The sequence below is a fragment of the Taudactylus pleione genome, unplaced genomic scaffold (assembly GCF_031769625.1).
Source record: "Taudactylus pleione unplaced genomic scaffold, aTauple2 ptg000535l, whole genome shotgun sequence".
Classification (NCBI taxonomy): Eukaryota; Metazoa; Chordata; class Amphibia; order Anura; family Myobatrachidae; genus Taudactylus; species Taudactylus pleione.
In genome coordinates this window covers 5375637-5394450 of record NW_028284937.1, presented here as the reverse complement: position 1 = coordinate 5394450, position 18814 = coordinate 5375637, and positions in this window count along the sequence as shown.

The window sequence follows — 18814 nt, the reverse complement described above, 5'->3', positions numbered from 1 at the left end:
TATGTACTTTCAGCTCACACTTCCTGTTTTTTCCTTCTGATTACTAAATGGTTATTTTTAGAGATGTGCGCCGACCCCCGTGTTGTGGTTGTGGTTTTGGTTTTGGATCTGGATCCCCCCTGGTTTTGGATCTGGATCTGGTTTTAGATCTTTTTCCTTGGTGTTTTGTTTTTCGGTTTTGGTTTTGGATCTGTATTTTTTCCAAAAAATTATATAAACAGCTAAAACCACATAATTTGGGCCTATTTTTGTTCCTACAGTATTATTAACCTTAATGACAATAATTTTCAGGCATTTCTAGGCATATTTAACCACCTCACAGCTCACAATACTGATTTAACTATTTTTCACCAATACAGGCCAAAGGCTGCAGCTAGCTGGCTGGCTAAAGTAAGCAACAGAGCAGCGGCACAAACTCACAGCAGTTTAAAAAAAATATCAGACATCTATGAAACATTGCCACACAGCAGTGGCAGACAGGATGGCAGTTTAATAAACTATAATAATGTCAGTCGGCAATGCAATGCCCCAAATTGTGCAAACTGTAAAGAAAAGAGATGCAAGATGGAATTGTCCCTCCCACCCACTCTTTTGTGGGATATTAAAAAGGACATGCACAGTTTAACAAACCAAGCACTTTAGCCACTAGGACTGACACTATCGTGGCTGAACTCCTTGGTTTGTCTGGGCCCCTACAAAACATTTTTTGGAAGGACTACCTTCAATTAGTGGTGGAAATTGCATGTGCTGGACCAATCTGCTGGTAGCTGATACTGGACTGCTTGTTATTAATTTACAAATTATTATAATTTTGTTAAACAACTTGCATGAACTCGCTGCAAATTACGTAACAGGGAGGAGGTGCCTAAATGGTTAACGTCCCTTCCTCTGCTAACTTTGGCTTTACAAATGGAACAGTGGCCCTGATTCAGACCCGCTCGCGAGCGCTGAGCGCTCGCAAGCTGGTCGACGTTGGCCCAGTGCGCATGCGCATGACGGAGGCGGCTCCGTCGTGCGCATGCTCGAGACCCGGATAGCGACGGGCAAGCCGTCGCTCCGGGTCTTGCTACAAAGGGGGCGTGCTGCCTATGTTGAGTGACAGCACGCCCCCTTTGGTGAGCGGACCAGGGGCGTGTCTGCCCAGACGGAGGCGTTCCCATGGGAACGCCTACCTTCTAGGGCCGGCCCCACTGACATCACAAGTGATGTCAGTGGGAGTGCTTTTGGCTCTGTCAGAGCCAAAAGCAATCTTGAGCTTGCGGCAACGAGACCCTACCACAAGGGTCTCGTCGCAAGCCCGATGGTCGCGATGGTCTTGACCCTCGCGACCATCTTCCTGGCTGCTCGCTATAGCTGTGGGTGGTCACCCACAGCTATGCGAGTGACCAGGACGCCGCTCTAAAAAAAGAGAAGGATGGCCCTGATTCAGAGCGAGCGCTCTGTCAGAGCGTCCGGCTCTGAATCAGGGCCAGATGCCTTCACAACTGTTGTCAGAATTAGTATTATAATAACTCCACACCCAAGACGTGGCTTTTCTGGCTTTCTTTTTATCATGAGCAAGAACTGCTGACATTGGTGGTTGATTTACGCAAACCACATCCTCATCATCAACATCCACATTAGCGTCAAATAGGACCCAAATTTCCCCATAATCCTCCTTTTGCACTTCCTCCACACTATCTTCCTCATTTTTTATTATTTCACCATCTAATATTAGTACAGCCGCCATGGCGTCAGTGATCTGCTGTGAAACTGGGTGACAGCTGTTATACTATACTTACTTCCTCTATCAAAGGACTGTTTAATAGTCATTTGTTTTTTCAAATTACTAGTAGTAGTCTTTTTGGTCCCTTTCTGGGATGAAGATCCACCCCCAGCAGCAGCAACAGGCGTAGCACTCAAGGATCCTTCTGAGAAATCAATGATAGGAGAGGAGTCAGTCATGCTTATGAAATTGGATGCAGGACTACTTCCGATCACAAATGAGGATGTTGATGATGATGCAGGTGTTGGCGGTGGATATTGCAGGTGCTTGGATCCAGATAGAAGGGAGCAGCTAAGTGACACTGGACTGATTGTTGTTTCGTTTTTTTTGTCCCTAAAGTTTTAGAATTTTAAATAACCCTTCCAATTTGATGAATGCGCTGCATGTGATGTAACAGGGAGGAGGTTCCAAGATGATTAAGGTCCTTACCTTTACTCACTGTTACTTGGCAATGGTTACAAATGGCTTGGCAAAGGTTGTCCCGATTTGGGTGGAAATAATTCCACACAATGGAAGTGAATTGCCTGATTTTGTTTTTACACAAACATCCTTGCCATCAACATCCTCATCATCAGCAACACCCTAATCATCCTTGTTGTTATCACCAACTAGATAAATATCCTCCTCATCCTCCTTGTGCAATTCCACAGAAGCATTCTCAATTTCTACGTCATAAGGCACACAAATGGTGGAAGGAGGATCCTCTTCAAGTACAGTATTACTAGAAAAGTCAGGCTCACACATGGCAACAGCGGACACACTTGGACTCTCCTTGGGGATTTGTGATTTTTCAGAGCACAGTTGGTTCCGGTGTCTTACTCGTCTTAACATTTTTTTTTGTACCTCTCCTACAAGCTGAGGGGCTTAAACTATTAGAACCATCAGTCATCATAAGTACAGGCCAATGCCTTATCCTTTCCTTGCCACTTTGTGTAGTGAATGGCATATTGCCAATTGTTTGTTTCTCTAAAGCTGACATAGCTTTACATTTTTTTTGCTTTACCAGGGTAAAAGTAGATTTTTTTTAGCCTGACTTTTTGGCCAGACGTAAGCCCTGGTACATCGGCCTTCATATTTGACATTGACGGCCTTGCATCGTCATCATGACTGCTGCCGGCAGCTGCAAGACTGGTTTGTGGATCCTGCTCTAAAGTCATGTGACTGTCCTCAATACTCACTATGCACACAACCACACACAAAACAATTTGTTTGTTTTTTTGGGCAGTAGCCCCTTGACAGACAGCAACACAGCACCCCTGCCCACCTACGCTGATTACAGGTGTGGCTAACATGCACACAAAAAAATAGCTTTTTTTTTTTGGAAGGCAGCCCCTTGACAGACAGCAGCATAGCACCCCTGCGCACCTACTCCAATGACAGGTGTGGCTAACATGCACACAAAAAAAATTGTTTATTTATTTGTTTATTTTTGGGGGGCAACAGTCCCTTAACAGACAGGAGCACAGCAATCCTGCGCACCTACGCCCATGACAGGTGTGGCTAACATGCACAAAAAAAATTGTTTATTTATTTGTTTACTTTGGGGGGGCAGCAGCCCCATGACAGATAGAAGCACAGCACCCCTGTGCAAATATGCCCATGACAGGTGTGACTAACACACACACACAAAAAATGTTTATTTATTTGTTTCTTTTTAGGGGACAGCAGCCCCTTGACAGGCAGGAACACAGCATCCCTGCGCACCTACGCCCATGACAGGTGTGGCTAACATACACACAAAAAAAATTGTTGGTTTTTTTTTGGGGGGGGGGATCAGCTCCTTGACAGACAGGAGCACAGCACCCCGGTGCACCTACACTGATGACAGGTGTGGCTAACACACACAAAAAAAGTTGTTTCTCTTTTGGGCAGCTGCCTCTTGACAGACAAGAGCACAGCACCAATGTACAGCTACGCCAATGACAGGTGTGGCTAACACACAAAAAAATATATAATTTTTAACACTGGGAGTAAACCCCTGAAAGAGGCAGCAGCCCCTTCACGGACAGCAGCACAACACCCCTGCGCACCTACACTGATGACAAGTGTGGCTGACACACGCACACAGAAATTTTTTTACAAAATATTTTTTACACTGGGGGTGGATGAAGAGCACCCCTGATGGACAGAGCACCCCCTGGACCACATAGCACTACAGACAGACAGCCCCTATATGGACAACAGTAGCCAACCAGCCCTTATGGTCAGCATCAGCAACAGCTCCCAGCTTCCTCCCTCTTCACGCTCCAAAGCCGGAATGAAAAATGGCGGGGATTACGGGACCTTTATAGAATCCAAAACCCACGAGAATCTGACAGCGGGATGATGACGTTTTGACTCGTTTTCAGATCCAAGTCAGGCTGGAAAAAACGAGCTGATTCCTATCCGCCTCGGATCCCCGTAGTTCGGTCGAGTCCGGTTCTCAGGGAACCCAACTCGCTCATCCCTAGTTATTTTCCATCCAATACGGTGTGTTCTGTTTCTTCAGCAGAATTATTGTTGTTGCTAAGAATTAAGTCATAGTGCCTGTGCCCTCTCCAGCCATGGTGCCCAGCTGGGTGTCTCCCTAGTAAGCAACATGCGGTGCTGAGACATCTGTCAGTGTCAGAGAGAAGTACAATTAACCACTGATGTGATTTAAACCAGAAGTGCCAAGACTTCATAGTGGTGGGATTTCAATTCAGTGCGCTGGTGATAGTGCCAGGAGGAAACTCCCGGAGCTTTTCAATTCTGCGTGCTGTTTAGACCGACTAATGATTCCTTCTTGCAACCTTCTGAGGGTGCGAGGAGAAATCCCAGTAAAGTACCAGTTGCAAGACAGTTTTCCGGCTTAGCGCGGCATTAACAACCTTGTGGCCAGCACTTTAGTCGGAGAATGCTGGTTCTCACAACTAAACACCCAGTTTAAGTCACGAGAACTGGCATTCTCTGATTTAAATTCTAACTGTCAGACTAAACAGTGTGCTGAATTGAATAACTCTAGGAGCTCCCTCCCTGTGCTGTCAACAGCACACTGAATTGAATTCCCCTCAATATGCTATGCAAATGTCAGACAGTATTTACAAGACCTGTGAGGTCATGCACATGAAAATTTGGTCTTGCAGTATCGGTAGTTAGTGTCTTTACCATAGAACAGTATCAATCTGGCTGAATTACGTAAAATTAATTTCCATCCTTTTTTTATCAACATGGCGAATACTGTGGAGAATTCCCGCCTCAGCCTGTAAGTAGATGTGTTCCATCCCAACCATTTTTTTATAGACAGTCCATACATCTACTTTCTGAGCATAAATAAGGTAATGGAATATCACTGTGCATAGCCAGTCCTTCACGTCTGAGCCAGTGAGTTTGCTCAATCACTAGTGGTCCCTCACACATCAACCGGGATATTGAGGAGTTAAGTATTGTGGATAGGAATTCTATGAAAGGAGGACCCATAACCTGTTCCAAGAGTTCAACTAGACAGAACAATTCATGTGCAATCTGTTCTGTTTTTGCAATAGGTGGACTGTCTCTTTAATTGTATTACATCTTGAAACACCTCAACTATCCTTTGTTCTTTTTCCAAAGACCTTTTAGAGATTTGTTCTAATTGGTTTTTTATACACCTGCGTTGTATATGTACATTTAGTGGCTCTAGCTTGTATAAGATGTTTCATTATCTCTTTAATTTCCATAACCACATCATAGTAAGACATAGGGGTTTTGATGAGAGCTTTTGACATCAGCACTAATTATGTTGTTCTGATTTATATTTGTTGGTAAGTGAAATGGAAGGTTTGGTGCCTTTTCTATCACCTTTAGATCTTTGCGGTTAGGGATTCCAAAATTTTTCAATTATCTTGAAAAGAACATAAACTGTGGTCTATGTTAATGCAATTTGCCAAATGCTCAAGAGTGAAGAATATTCAATATTTACTTAAAAAGCTTACTAAGGCCTAGTGTTACCACCCATCCAGGATTACTCCGGACATTTAGGATATCTGGACATTTGTCCGGAGTGTCAGTAAGCCAGGATGGGTAGTGTCCAGAAATGCGCTGCCTGCTGATGAGGTGACTGGATTGTCAATGTTACACTCCCAATCTCGCGAGCACTGCAGACCTCTGCTCCTACCTGCAGCCCGTCTCAAGTCCTCTTATCTTATCTGCCTCTGCCCACCCAGTGACCACGTATGACTTCAAAAGATAAACTCATGAATTCAAAAGATAAAGCCTCCGTTAGAGGGGAAACACATTAGAGGACCTACCGCCCATCCATACTGCCCATTTGGAAATCTCAATTTATTATGCATAAGATCCAACTACCAGTTTACTACCTCTTACGCTATCTGCAGCAGTCTCTCCGGTAATCATATGTGAGCTCACATTGGATCATTTACTTTGCTAACTGGTAAATCGCATATTGGAACTTTACTGCACATGGATCCTCACCAAGGAATCACCTGCTTGTATGCCGGACACTCAACTGGTAAATAGAACTCCCTAATTTAAGTATTTGGATCATCATGTTATAAGTGCACTTTTATGAGTCAAGTAGCCCTATTTGTCTGGACTGTAATTGGGCAGCTCTCATGCTTATATATGGAGCAATAGTGTAATATATCGATATTTCTTCATATAGCGCTTTTTTAGAAAATGGTAGTGACTGGCGTTCACCCTACTGTAATACAATCTGACCAAAGTTCTTAAATTGTTCTTTACGTGACCACAGAAAGTTCACAAACACAATGTTACACTTCCTCTTTTATTTCTCCAAAGTGACCATTGTTCTATGAGCCAAAATAGAATCTAAGAAATTACGAGAAGACATCACCATCTAGTATAGCATATTAAAAATCCTTATAAATACCCTTCATAAACTCAATAAAGTGCACACGTACAATATAAATATAGCCATATCTTAGCTGCAGGCTGTTGTAATATTTTCGGAAATCTTCCTTCAGGGTAAGAAATAGTACCCACTAGTAATTAGTAAAATCAGCATCCATGCTTAACGGGAGAGGTTAACCTTGGATCTCTCTATCTCTCTCTCTGTTCATTTCAGTGAGACCTCATCTAGCACACAGTATTTATTATACTTGTACTATACATTGAACTGTCTCATGGGGTTTAGAGCTTACAACAGAACAGTGTACAGTAGATAGATGGAGCTTGTGACTAACACACAGCACAGGACCATTATTTAAATACTTTATGGCCCATACATTTTATTTAGTTTAACATCTGCAAAGCACTTTTCTTCCTCATTGCCAAGCAGGGCTGTACTGGGACTGAAAATCATGTTGATGGAACATTGCTGGTGCAGTGCAACATGAAGCTTCTACACAAATGTATGTATCACACAAGGCACACACTCTATTATGAAATGGAATATTTAAGTGAATAGCCAGGTGGCCTGATGGCAGCCTAGACCCCAGAAGCTTTAGGGAATTTGATAGTGGTAAATACCTTTTAGACGCTATTTTAACACCCCTGACACCAGCTGAAACTGAAATCTTAGGCCACATTAAAATAAAAATATCTGTGCCTATAGTAAGAGTTTATTAAATAAATATTGTCACTCCTGCTATAGTTCATCTCTAAAAAATACACAGAAGTGTAGTATATGTATAGTATGTGTTGTGTAGTATATATTAAAGATGTACGGCTCAGTTTTCCTAAAAACCGAACACACCCCAACTTTGGGGATCCGACTAGAATTGAGTCCTTGCTCGGGTCTGGAGGCTCGGAACTCAGGTTTCAAAAAAAGAATCTCAGGTTGGATTGCTTGTAAACAAGTGCAAAGTACATGATTTCAGCTGTATTTATCAATTTTTAAGAAAAACAAAACCGATTCCGAACCAAAACATTTGAGGGTATTTTTGCCAAAACCAAAACATGGGGGTCCTAATAACATTGGTTATTTTACCTGGCAGTAAATTGAACAATGGGCCTGATTCTGAGTTGTAGGTTATTGCACAGTAGCTGCAACTTTATAAGTAGCAGCTGTGCAATAATAAGCTAATGCCGCTGGCCGTCGCTGTCCCTTTCCTAACCCCAAATGGGGGCAGCATGTCAATCATGCTGCATCTTAGGGGGCTGCGACCATCATCGTAGACACAAATTAGCTCATGTGCAATACAGATCCATTGCCGATCGGCAGCCATCTGAGTTGTACGTAAACCATCGGGTCTGCGCACAACTCTGAATTAGGCCCAATGTTGTTGTCCCCTAATTACCATGTGTGCAGATGCACATCGCAGATAATTGTCCCCTATAATTCCAATATGCTTCCAATCTCTATCCTGTCACCCTACAGAAAAGCTCAAGTTCATGTCTTATTATCTACATATTGTCTGTGTGTAGTATAAATCATGAATAATGTTTAACATTACTCATGGAGGGTAATTTGAGGCCATATTTTTTAACACCCAAAAATTACATGTAATTATTTGGCCAATTAAGCTAATTAGTCATTAATGGGGCTGTCTAAGGGTTTCTACACTGTGGACCTCATTCAGAGTCGGTCGCGAGCGCCGATGCGCTCGTAACCGACTCGATGGTTTGGCCTGCGCATGCGCAGCGGCCGCACTGCGCGTGCGCAAGCCCCGGTGCGACATAGAAACTCTGTCGCTCCGGAGCTCGTTACCAAAGGGGCGGCTGTCGATGTTGATCAACAGCTGCCCCCGTTTGGTAGGCGGGCCGGGGGGATGGTTTCCAAAATGGAGGCGTTCCTTTACGAACGCTTGCCATTTTGTGGGTAGCCGCACTGACATCATCAGTGATGTCAGTGGGGAGCTTCCTTATCCATCAGAGCAGAAAGCTCCCTGGGGCTTACAAGTGCCCAGACCCTACCCGATGGTGATCAGCCCTGAACAGCCCTGATTCTGTGCGACCGTTTGCATCTAACAACCGCCTCTGAATGAGGCCCTGTGTCCCAACTTGTTTACCTGAAAATTAAGACTTTCCCTACCATCTCACACCCTCAGGGGTGTGCGCACAAAAAAACGTGAGTTTCCTTAGGAATTGGATTATAACTGCACTTCTCAGTGTGGGTTTTCCTCAAAAACAGCTTGCACAGCCAGCTCACACCTAATTGTATTGACCCCACAATATGTGCCCATTGTCTGCTTGCTTGCTTTTTATGTACACATTGTCGACAGTTACCATGTCAACATTCATAATGTTAACACTAGGATGGCGACATGGTTCAGCACGTTGTCAGGCACCATGTTGTAAAAATGTTCGCAGTGTTGATGTCTGAAATGTCGACATTCTCAGAATGCTGACACTTACTGTAGGTCTAGGTGCTGCCTGGCGGGTTAGGCAGTAGGATGAGGTTACAGTTAGGCTGTGGAATGGGGGAGTTTGGTTAGGCAGTAGGAGGAGATTTAGGGCTAGGGGTAGGAATAGGGAAGAATACTCACTAGATCATTCCCGCCAGGCCCCAGAAGATACCGCTACAGGCGCCACTGCTGCCAGGAACAGGTAAGTGACCACTGGGCCACCAGGGACATTATGTCAACATTCTATCATGTCGACATGGCATCCATGTAGACAGGATGAATGCTTGCATGGTCACTGTCAACATGCTAAGCATTTCGACATTCTCATGTCGACTTTAACCATTTTGACATGATAGCTGTTGACATTACATTCCACACAACATAAGCATGTTGGCATTGTGGTACCCCGCTAGGTAGTGTAGAGTGGTGAAGTGTGTCTCAGTTATCTTACAAAAGGAGTACTGTAGTTGGTCACACGCAGTGCTGGCTCTTCTGAATGTTATCTTCACAATAGAGGAGAAGGTGTTCTACTCTTCACAGAATGAATCATACCAATTAGGGGCCTATTCATCAACACTAAAATAACGTTTTTAAGGACATTTTCCTTAAATAACGTTATTTTGGTATTCATGAACAGACTTAACACAGGAGATATCACAGATATCTCCTTGCTAAGTTCCCCTGCGTTAATTTCCACACTCCCCATACATTAGTACATTAGTATGGGGATGTGGAAATAGTGGTATTCATCAAATTCTGAAAATTATCAATTTTCGGAATTTGATGCAGTTACTATTCGCCACTGTGAGGTGGCGAATAGCAGAATCCACTTACCTGTATCCGCGTGTGCAGGTCCCCCGACGAATCCCTCCGGCGCTCTGCTCCGTCCTCAGGCTCTGGAGGCTGGTCTGTCATGTGTGCTCCCCAGCAGAGCACAAGAAAGTTTAGAAAAAGAAAAAAAAAATTAATTTTTTTTTCTAATCTGTCATGTGGTCTGCTGGGAAATCACATGACAGACCAGCAGGACGGAGCCGGAGGCTGCTGCGCGGACAGGTAAGTCGGGGGGGGGAAGGTGAGCGGTGGGGGGGATACGAAACTTAACGCATCTGTAGGCAGTGCTGCGCATGCGCTGGTTTTACAGATGTAACAGCGCATGCGCAGCACTGTTTCCAGATGCGATAAGGTAGTGTAGGCAGGGAAAAGTATCTATTTCCCGAAAAGCTGTCATCGCAAAAATGACAGGTTTTCGGAATAGATACTTATGGAGAGGTGGAATGATGAATTCCACCTATAATTAGCTAGAACTCCATGAGAGTTCTAAAGCTAATTATCTCCAGAGAATTTTAATGTTTAATGAATAGGCCCCATAGTGTCAAAAAAGTTTCCATTTATTTCCAGTGCTTATCCTCTAATCCACTTGGAATAGCATCAGGCATATAACATCAATACATTTCAAGATACATGCATAAACATTTCAGGTAAGCAGAGACATAGAGAGCCGGCCCGGGCCCTATGGCCTAATCACAGGAGACATGGCCATGCCCCCTTAGAAAGAAAATAAAGATTTGCGCGCAGAGGAGGGGGCGCTGTGAGCTCCTCAGCCAGGTGCAAGGGGGGGAGGTGTGCAATCATTGGGATCGCTCCCCGCCCGCAGGCAGAGGAGACTGCTGCTGCTGAGTAGCAGCAGTCTCCCTTGTCCCACTGGAGTCCAGCACACGTCAGCGTGCACTGTGTTGCTGACAGGTAAAAGGGAGAAGGGGCGGTGTCAGACCTGGTCCCCCGCTGGGCCCCTCCAAGGAGCCCGGCCCAGGAAATTAGTATCTGCTCTCCTCCCTCTACTCTGCAGGTAAGTAATTCACACAGAACAATGTAATCATTTATTGTACTGGAACTCAGCATAGGATGTGGATTCCTCCAGTTGCCCCTTAGCTGACTTTACCTGCTTCAAAGGACAGTAACCTTTTTTGGTAATGCAAAGGTAAGTATTTTATAAGACACTATTACTATTGAAATACTTCACTTGTATTATTTAAAATTAGGTTAGGCAAACTGAAACAGTACAGGAATACTATGAAAAGATAAATAACTTTAGGGACAATTTTAGCGAAAACCGCTATACATCACATCTCATGTAACTTAACTATATATTTCAAGTTTGTCGTTTGCGAGGGCCATACTTTAGGTACAGTGACTCGCATTGCATGCCACAGGTTTATATTCACCCACTATGTTCACGTGGACAGTAAAGCCGCGTATCCACTTGCCGATTAAACAAAGCGATTGAACGATAATGACATCGTTGTCGTTCAATCGCTCATTAATCGTGCATGAATCGGGCATGAAAATGACGAAGACGACCAGCGATGCCCGCTCACGCTGGTCGTTTTCAAGATTAATCAACGCCCGAACATGCCGGTCAATCTGCCGATAACGACAGATTGGGCATGTTCGGGGATGAGGTCGGGTGCCTGCACTGAACGACATATCGTTCAGTGTGGGCACCTACGGATGAGGAACGACTGAATGATTACGATGTCATAATTGTGCAAACGTTCCTCAGTAGGCAAGTGAATACGCACCTTAACTTATGATGTCAGGGTACATCTACTGAAGAAGATCTACCCGCTACCATATCCTTAAAGCATAAATATTCCAACAGTAGCAATTAAAGGCCTGAGTAGCATAGTGCTCGTAAGCGGGTCGATGGTCGGGCAGTGCGCACGTGCCCCTGGAGCGAGAGAGAACTTCACTCGCTCGGGGCTCGCAGCAAAACGGGGCGGCTGTCGATGTTGATCGACAGCTTGCCCCGTTTTGTAGGCGGGCCGGGGGGGTGGCGGCACAAATGGAGGCGTTCCCGAAGGAACGCCTGCCGGTTGTGGGCGGCCCTACTGACATCACACGTGATGTCAGTAGTGAACTTCCTGCTGTATTAGAGCCACAAGGGTCTCGTCGCAAGCCTGATGGTCGCAATAATTGCGACCATCGCCAGGGCGCTCGCACAAGCTGTGGCTAGTCACCCACAGCTATGCGAGTGGCCTGGAGGCGGATTTTTAATTTTTTTTAAATCTGCCCTGATTCAGAGCGAGCGCTCGCAAATAGCTAGCGCCTCTGAATCAGGACCTAAGTTTCTATTTTTCTACAACATTTGTAAGATAGTTTTTCTAGCAGTTCAAGTTAAAGCTGGAGGGCCGTACGTAAATTTGTGAATACAAATAGGGCAAGACAAGCTCATTAACTTTAGAAGCAGTGGAAATTATCCATGCTGATATCTAAGAAATGTCACTCCTAGAGGGTCATTGGAGGGGAGGGGAGCATTTCAGCATTGATAGGCCTCCTGGCCCCACAACATGATCAACCCCAGCAGTAGTGGTAGTTCTACCACTGCTCACAGTACAAGTTGAGTCCAGGATTCAATTTCATTAAGTAATACCCCTTTTACACGGACATCGCCCCCTCTCCCTTTTTGTCGGTGTAAATGGATCCACCTGGAGACACAGTGATGGAGCCGGCACTTTGAAACAGGAGCAGCCCGCATCTCCCGAAGCCCCGGAGTAACTAAATGGGGGGTTTGGGCCAAGAGGCCATGTCCCCTACCTGTGAAGCCACACCCCCTGCCCCATAAGGCCACACCACCTGTTACCAGGGACGGGCTTAGCCACTAGAACAACACCCCTCCCCGTCCCTACCCGCATCGGGTGTCACCTCAGGTAAAGACGCCACTGCACATAACTGCACTGAGGGGATGATTCACAGTGTTCTCCCCAGAAAATTTTTCCAGCTGGGTGGCATCAAGAAGTAGCCGGGTGGGGGCCTTCGCAATAATAAAATGTTTTAAACCCTGACATTATAATGATTTAAACTTGAAATAACATTTTCTATATTAATTCTCCTTCTTATTAGAGGCCCAGTCGTCTGATTATGAAAAAACTGCAAAGTCTGTATTATCTGTTCCTGTTTATACAGCTCCCAGATACTGTCCCCACTTGCAGGTTCCCAAAGTGCCGGGTGGTGGCTGATTTTTGCCGGGTGGTGCACCCGCAAAAAACAGCCTGGAGAGAACACTGATTCAGCTTCAGATAGAATTGCAAAGCTGCACGCAAGCTGCAGTCAACTATTAATAATACTGTGTTCATTTGAGGATAGCTTGCAAGAATAAATAAATTGAAGCATGCAATGATATACATTACATAAATACAAAGACAGTTACTGATTAGTGCAACAACTGCAGCCAATAAAGATCAGAAGGATTCCTTATATAACCTTAGTAAATATTCTTAAATAAAAAGAGTTCTAAACAGACGCTGTTGGTAGTTCAAAAAGAGGGATGGGGAAAAAAATAGGAGCTCATTCAGAGTCGGTCGTGAGCGCTGACGACCGACTCAATGTTGCCCCACAGCGCATGCGCACGACGGAGCCGTCTCCGTCATGCGCATGCGCGAGACCCGGCTAATGACGGGTGATCCGTCGTTAGGGGTCTCGTCGTAGACGGGGCGAGCTGTCGATGTTGAGTGACAGCTCGCCCCATTTGCTGGGCGGGCCGGGGCCCGGGGCGTGCCTGGCCAAACGGAAACATTCCAGTAGGAACGCTTGCCTTTTGGGGGCGGCCCCACTGACATCATCAGTGATGTCAGTGGGGAGCTTCCTGCTCGATCAGAGCAGGAAGCTCCCTGGGGCTTAAGGTTGACGAGACCCTACCTTAGGGTCTCGACGTAAGCCCCGATGGTCGCTATGGTCTTGACCATCGCGACCATCACCCTTGTCGGTCGTTAGAGCTGTGGGTGTTAACCCACAGCCTAGCGACCGACATGGAGGCGGCCATTCAGAATGCAAGTGGCTGCCCTGTTTCTGAGCGACCGCTTGCATCCTACGACCGCCTCTGAATGAAGCCCATAGTCTCTTACTTTTCCAAAAATATCTTTCAGAATCAATGAGTTGTAATTTTCTTTCTCCCCTTTACCCTTCAGAAGACTGTAGCCTTTCCTCAAAGGGAACAAGAAAGGAATATATAGTGTAACTCGGTTTGATAGGTAAAATAAAATCAAGCTTTAATTACACTCACATAGTTACACAAATAAATAAGCATCTAGTATTGCCAAGTTGACACAGTATGGGGATTCACATGGATACTGGTACCAGAAGTTAGAAGTACAGCAAAACAAAGATGGGGGTCCCGGACACCAACCCGCTCATCAAACTGTCCTTAAATCTATAGATCCACAGGTCCACGTCCCTCCACTCTCTCAGAGTGAGAGAGTGGAGGGACGTGGACCTGTGGACCTATAGATTGGGTTGGTGTTCGGGACCCCCATATTTGTTTTGCTGTAAAGGGGAGAAAGAAAATTACAACTCATTGACTCTGAAAGATATTTTTGGAAAAGTAAGAGACTATTTTCTCCCCATCCCTCTTTTTTAACTACCAACAGTGCCTGTTTAGAACTCTTTTTATTTAAGATGATATATATTATAACAACATATGTAATATCTCTTAGTGTATGTACAGTATGACTTATTATTTCAGCTTCTGGCTGTGACAATATTCAGAAAGAATTATGATGATTACAACAAGCAGAGCCCCAGCTATAATAATACGGATGGTGTTTCCTCTTGTATACTCTATTGTCTTTATAGCACTCGGAACATCTGTGGATTATGGAAACAAGGCAGAAATTAGCTTACAGAAATGACATACGGTATATCGGTTTTGTTTAAAAATGTGTATATATACTAGGGATGTGCAGGCTCGGATAGGTTCGAGTTTGCACGTGGAGTTCGGATTTTTCCCTCCAAAAAAACGGAACTCAGAACGAGGCAAAACGTCATCTTACATGGACGAACATCATCATTCCTGGTCTTTTGTCCAGGAATGATGATGTTCGTCCATGTAAGATGACGTTTTGCCTCGTTCTGAGTTCCGTTTTTTTGGAGGGAAAAATCCGAACTCCACGTGCAAACTCGAACCTATCCGAGCCTGCACATCCCTAATATATACTACAGCGAACCTTTCAGTTTCAAATACAATATTTTACTGACTAGAACAATCCTCACATATTGTCTTGTGTCTACAAGGGGACGATTTATATTTGTTTTATATAATTTTTAATGTTATGCGACCAGCCAAACAGGCTCACCGGGGACCTGCTGCCAGTCCGTGTATGCCGAGACAATGATTACAGGCACCCGGAGCTCTGCACCTGCACCTACAATCGGCATTGCTGACTGATTGTGACATCAGTGATGCCGATTGTGGGGCTGGCAGTGAGTGGGGCGCTGGTTTTTGCATACAGCACACGGGCAGAAGCAGACTTACGCATCTTTGCACATGTCCGTCCTATTCTGAGTCAGAAGGACCTTTGCCGGATCTATTTTTCTATGAAATTGGCTTTTTGGGGTGGGAACTGGATGGCAACAATGTGATCACACATAATTGCCCTGACATGTGCGAGAAGGGGTGGCCAACCAGTCAGAGGCAAAGAGCCAAAAAATATCTGTAGTCAAGTTAAAGAGCCGCCATCACAAGGTCACGCCCCATTTTTGTGCGCACACCTTTGGTATGACATTTGCAGGAGCATGACCTTGTGTCACAGCACCCCTGTTTTTAGTTACACTGGGGGCGAGCCCAGCACATTCTTCCCAATATACATTTTTTTTACCTTTTACTTTGCTGTAATTTTTGATTAGTGGGACTTTTGTGCTGTACAGTACGTGAGGAAGCGGGTGCAGAGAGCTGGGTACTTCTAAACATTGTCCCGGAATGCACGGACTGGCAGGCCAGTGAACCAGTCCAGCTCTGTATGCGTCCATAAATGGGTGCATATTTAATATGATTTGTTAAACGTACAAAATTACGTTGGCAAAAACAGGAACAAATCATACATATGTATAATCAGGGCCTCCCATCAGATAATGTGCAACTATAGTTCTGCTTCGTCATATAACATGATATCATTTGTGGTAGGAAATTTTTGAAAAGTACTTCAAGAAAGCTCATTATGTGCTACTTTTTTATGAAATAAGTTGCGATGCCCGTATTTGGGGCCATCTATAATAATTAATAAAAATTTTGATGCAAGGAGAGGAGTTTGAAATTGCTTTATCTCACAACGCTGGGTACACACTAGACGATATCTTGAACGATTTAGCCAATTTCAAAGCATCGGAACGACAAATATTCATATTCTCCAGTGCGTACGCTCTATAATGATACCAATGCGCGTTCCTGCGGGTTCATTGGTCGCATCTTCAGATCTTTTGTACATGCAGGAAGCTGTCAATCTCGTTAATGATTCGCCGCAGATCGTGCAGTGTTATGCACTACCAAACAAAGAACAATATGCCGTTCCGACCTGGACGATGCAGCTGTCACTTCACAGGCATTATTTGGACACTCCCCTCCCAATCCGTGCTACATGTTGACAATTTTAGCATGAGCAGGTATGCATGACCGATGCATGCACAGATCAGTGAGATCCGTGCATGCTAGGGGTGTGCACCGGCCACTTTTCGTGTTTTGTGTTTTGGTTTTGGATCTGGATCTTTCTTCGTGTTTTGGATCTGGATTGGTTTTGCCAAAACCACCCTTCCGTGTTTTGGGTTCTGGGTTTTGTGTTTTGGATCTGTATTTTTTTGAAAAAAAGCATAAAAACAGCTAAAATCACAGAATTTGTAGGTTTTTCTGCTCCTATGCTATTATTAACCTCAATAACCTTAATTTCCACTCATTTCCAGTCTATTCTGAACACCTCACACCTCACAATAGTGTTTTTATGTCCAAAAGGTTGCACCGAGGTAGCTGGATGACTATGCTAAGCGACACGAGTGGGCGGCACAAACACGTGACCCATCTAGGAGTGACACTGCAGTGGCAGGCAGGATGGCAGTTAGAAAAACTAGGCCCCAAACTGTACATAATGCAAAGAAAAAAAGAGGTGCAAGATGGAATTGTCCTTGGGCCCTCCCACCCACCCTTATGTTGTATAAACAGGACATGCACACTTTAACAAATCAATCATTTCAGCGCCAGGGTCTGCCACACAACTGTGGCTGAAATGATTGGTTCGTTTGGGCCCCCACAAAACAAGCTGGCAATTAATGTGTCCCTGCACAAACTGGCTCTACGGAGGCAAGATGTCATCCTCATCCTCCTCATCCACCGATTCCTCACCCTCTTCAGTGTGTACATCCTCATCCTCACAAAGTATTAACTCGTCCCCACTTGAATCCACCACCACAGGTCCCTCTGTACCTTCTGGAGGCTGGTCTCCCTGGAAGAGCTGATAATTCATTTTGATGAACATCATCTTCTCCACATTCTGTGGAAGCAACCTCCTACGCCTTTCGCTGACAAGGTTCCCGGCTGCACTAAACACTCTTTCGGAGTACACACTGGAGGGGGGGCAACTCAGGTAAAATAGAGCCAGTTTGTACAGGGGCCTCCAAATTGCCTCTTTTTCCTGCCAGTACAGGTATGGACTGTCTGACATGCCTACTTGGATGCTGTCACCGATGTAATCCTCCACCATTCTGTCAATGGTGACAGTATCATATGCAGTGACAGTAGACATGTCAGAAATTGTTGCCAGGTCCTTCAGTCCGGACCAGATGTCCAAACTTGGTTCTGCCTGCCCTGCATCACCGCCAGCGGGTTGCTTAGGATACCTAAGTTTTTTCCTGGCAGCCCCAGTTGCGGGAGAAAATGAAGAAGGAGCCGTTGACGTGTCACGTTCCGCTTCAGCTGACAGTGTGTTCACCAGCAGGTCTTTGCACCTCTGCAGGCTTGTGTCGGCCGGAAAGAGAGACACCACATAGGCTTTAAACCTAGGATCGAGCACGGTGGCCAAAATGTAGTGGTCTGATTTCAACAGATTGACCACCCTGGAATCCTGGCAAAGCGAATGAAGGGCTTCATCCACAAGTCCCACATGCCGAGCGGAATCGCTCCGTCTTAGCTCCTCCTTCACTTTCTCCAGCTGCTTCTGCAAAAGCCTGATGAGGGGAATGACCTGACTCAAGCTGGCAGTGTCTGAACTGACTTCACGTGTGGCAAGTTCGAAGGGCTGAAGAACCTTGCACAACACGGAAATCATTCTCCACTGCGCTTGAGTCAGGTGCATACCCCCTCCTTTGCCTATGTCATAGGTGGATGTATAGGCTTGTATGGCCTTTTGCTGCTCCTCCATCCTCTGAAGCATATAGAGGGTTGAGTTCCACCGCGTCACAACCTCTTGCTTCAGGTGATGGCGGGGCAGGTTCAAGAGTGTTTGCTGGCGCTCCAGTCTTCGGCACGCAGTCGCTGAATGGCGAAAGTGGCCAGAAATTTTTCGGGCCACCCAAAGCGTCTCCTGCACGCCCCTGTCGCTTTTCAGAAAATTCTGCACCACCAAGTTTATTGTGTGAGCAAAACATGGGACGTGCTGGAATTTGCCCAGATGTAATGCCCGCACAATATTGGTGGCGTTGTCAGATATCACAAATCCCCAGGAGAGTCTAAGTGGGGTAAGCCACTGGGCGATGATTTCCCTCAGTTTCTCTAAGAGGTTGTCGGCGGTGTGCCTCTTACTGAAACCGGTGATACACAGCGTAGCCTGCCTTGTAACGAGCTGGCGTTTCTGAGATGCTGCTACTGGTGACGCTGCTGCTGTTGCTGCGTAAGGTGATACATCTACCCAGTGGGCTGTCACAGTCATATAGTCCTTAGTCTGCCCTGTTCCACTTGTCCACATGTCCGTGGTTAAGTGGACATTGTGTACAACGGCATTTTTCAGGACACTGAGGACACTTTTTCTGA